The sequence below is a fragment of the Procambarus clarkii genome, chromosome 33 (assembly GCF_040958095.1).
Source record: "Procambarus clarkii isolate CNS0578487 chromosome 33, FALCON_Pclarkii_2.0, whole genome shotgun sequence".
NCBI lineage: Eukaryota > Metazoa > Arthropoda > Malacostraca > Decapoda > Cambaridae > Procambarus > Procambarus clarkii.
This window is the reverse complement of record NC_091182.1, coordinates 42,155,365-42,158,860: the sequence shown is the minus strand read 5'-3', so window position 1 is coordinate 42,158,860 and position 3,496 is coordinate 42,155,365. Positions and strand designations below refer to the sequence as shown.

Here is a 3,496-nt window from a genome sequence, read left to right as displayed (position 1 = left end):
TGGCTCTTACTGCAAATTGAATTTATTTTCCTAAGTAATGGTCATGTGTCGTATTTAAGCCTTATGACGTTGGAAAATAACATATTTATAGATATTATCTGTGTAATTATTGAAGGAAATGTTATAAATAATACTTGTTTAAATTAAAACCAATGACACCCCCCCCCCTGCTCCACACTGTGTTGAGGTGTGACACATGAACACACCCCCCCCTGCTCCACACTGGCAGATACATAATGGAATGTTTAACGTCTCTGATTGGTATTGGTTTAGTGAGGGTCCCACAGGGGCGGAGGACGCACAGGGGCGGAGGTCCCACAGGGGCTGAGGATGCACAGGGGCGGAGGTCCCACAGGGGCGGAGGACCCACAGCGGCGGAGGACCCACAGGGGCGGAGGACCCATAAGAGCAGAGGTCCCACAGGGGCGGAGGACCCATAAGAGCAGAGGTCCCACAGGGGCGGAGGACCCACAGGGGCGGAGGACCCACAGGGACGGAGGACCCACACACACACCCTCACCATCTCCCCCAGAACTCTCACTCTCCTCATCATGAACCATTCCCATACCCCCCCCCCCCCTGCACCATCTTCTCTCCCTCCATCACTGTAACCAGTCGTCCCTCACACTATTTCCATCACTGTAACCTGCTGGTCGCCATCCTGCGGGTCTTGTCTGGTGGGTCGCAGACGCTGTATTCTGAGGACTATATGCCTGAATCATTGAGAATTATCAAGTGGCGAACGGGCTCACCATAGCCCGTGCTGCTTGGAACTTTTGTTCCAGGTTGCGAATCTTAAACAACAACAACGTATCAAGTGGCGAGTATACTGATTAAGCATTTTTTTCACAAATGAAATCGTGGCAATAATGCAAGGGGCGGAGGTCTTTTATGTATTAGAAAATAGGGCTGCAAGTCAAAACAGCTTTGTATGCACTTCTGACACCAGAACCTTGCGCCACAATACTAATCTGACGTCTGAACATACGCTTAACGTGACAATTTGTTTTGTTATTAATATATTAGGTACATATGAATCTTAGCAGCTGCTCTGGACTATATGAAGGGGAGTACAGTGTGTCAAAAAGCTAGCTACGTGATGCTAAAAAAAAATCCCCATCACACAGGATGGTTAGTCATACAGAGGCATGTGATAAGCGGTCTGCACTGACAGACTCTGGGTGCATTTTGAGGATATCATCAACACAAGAGTGAGTAAGTTAGTAGTGGTAATAAAAGTCCCCATCTCGCAGGATGGTTAGTCATACAGGGCCATATGTTCAGTAGCCTGCACTGGCAAATTTTGGGTACACTGTGAGGATATCTTCAAGAACACGAGAGTGAATAAAGCAAATTGCAAAGCTCCAGGTACCTCATGCTAACTGGTCTGAAAGGTCTAATAACTGGGCATTCGGTGATGTAGTGTGGGAGATCATGCCGCAGTTCCTGCTCACAGAGTTTGCACCTGGAGTGCTCAGGATTGGGAGATCCGTCACCTGTAGCCACCTGCCACAGGTAACGGTAACCCAACCTGATCCTGGCAACCACTGTGTCGCACAGTCTAGTGGAAGTTTTGTGCTGCTAATATATATAGGGTTCAGATCTGAACAAATCATAGCTTTTTATACTAGTGTTTTCAGGTCGTTGGGAGTCAGTAATTTCTTTCCTATCAGACCTGAGTGTTTGGACCAATACAGTTTTGACAGCAGAGATAGGGATACCTAGATCTAATTCAACTTCATCTTTGTTGCACGCTAATTTGGCTGCAATGTCTGTCTCATTATGATGGGTTATATTTATGTGTGAAGGTATCCATACAAAGGAGATTCGAGATCCTTTACTCTGTGCAGCGATTAGGTCATTTATAATTGGTAGTATGAGGTTCTTGCTGTCGATCTTCCAAAAGAAGTTTTCGATTACTTGAAGAGCAGAATTTGAATCACAAAATAATATTCCTCCTCCAATGTTTTTTAGTTTACTGGTAGCTAGTTGTAATGCCGCTAGTTCTGCTTGTGTGGAGGTCAGCCAGTTGTTTAACCTGACAGTCTTTGTCCAAATATTATTTCTATAAAACCTACATGCCGCTGCAGTCCGTCCAGTAGAGGATTGGACTGAGCCGTCGGTGTAGACACAGTGCTCGTGAGATCTTAAATTCTCGATGGAGGAGGCAATTGTTTCAAGTGTGACAGCTTTGAGAAGAGCAAGATTCTCATTATCTTTCTTGGTGACAGGTGTGTATGATACTTGAATGGTGGGGTACAGATAAAGAGGAATATCAGAGACAGGTAGATTGCACTTGAAAGGAATAAAAGGAATGTTGAGTTTAATGAGATTGTAGGCATTGTTGCTCAGCCATTTATCATAAAAGGAGTGAGTTGGTATGTCGGCACCAGTCAATAGGGTGTTAACAGCCATTAAATAATTTTTTTTTTATTAACATATTAGGTACATCTGCATTAGTTCAGCTGCCCTAGACTATATGAAGTGGAGTACAGTGTGTCAAAAAAGCTAACTGGGTGATGCTAAGAAATCCCCATCACACAGGATGGTTAGTCATACTGAGGCATGTGATAAGCGGTCTGCACTGGCAGACTTCGGATGCAATTTGAGGATATCATCAACACAAGATTGAATAAGGCAGCAGTGGTAATACAAGTCCCCATCTCGCAGGATGGTTAGTCATACAGAGCCATGTGTTTAATAGCCTGCACTGGCAAATTTTGGGTATACTGTGAGGATATCTTCAAGAATACGAGAGTGAATAAAGTAATTGCAAAGCTCCAGGTACCTCATGCCAACTGGTCTGAAAGGTCTAATAACTGGGCATTCAGTGATGTAGTGCGGGAGATCGTGCCGTAGTTCCTGCTCACAGAGTTTGCAACATTTAATTCCCAAGTTGTCAAACAAGTCTAGGGACTTGAAGAACCACATTTAACATCCACTGACATAGTGACGATCGATCGAGGACCGACCCCAAATGCCTCTCAGGGGAGGCATTAGGCCTCACCCCCTTATGACACACTCCATAAAACAAGCATTATCCAAGAAAGTTTAATGAGACTAGCCTCAAGCGTCTGGTCTCTAACTATGCACAGATAAACAGCCAATCTATTTCAGAGATGCAGGAGATACACAGACCTGTACTGTGTATCATATACGCAGAAGATACACAGAAAATACTCCACCAGTTAAGGGGACCGTCCATATGTATTCACGACCGCTTCCTCATACTAACTTTATATTATGATAAAAAATATACTAATATTGTGTGGACATGTGAGTGGTGGGGAGCCGCGGTCGGCCGAGCGGAAGGCACACTGGACTTGTGATCCTGTGGTCCCGGGTTCGATCCCAGGCCCCGGCGAGAAACAATGGGCAGAGTTTCTTTCACCCTATGCCCCTGTTACCTAGCAGTAAAATAGGTACCTGGGTGTTAGTCAGCTGTCACGGGCTGCTTCCTGGGGGTGGAGGCCTGGTCGAGGACCGGGCCGCAGGG

At 45.6% G+C, this 3,496-nt stretch overlaps 1 protein-coding gene across 1 annotated transcript in view; it reads right to left on the bottom strand.

The window, feature by feature from the left end:
• LOC123765233 (uncharacterized) overlaps positions 1-3,496 on the bottom strand; it is a 219,740-nt gene that overhangs the window by 8,851 nt on the left and 207,393 nt on the right. The gene's annotated exons all lie outside the window — the stretch shown is intronic.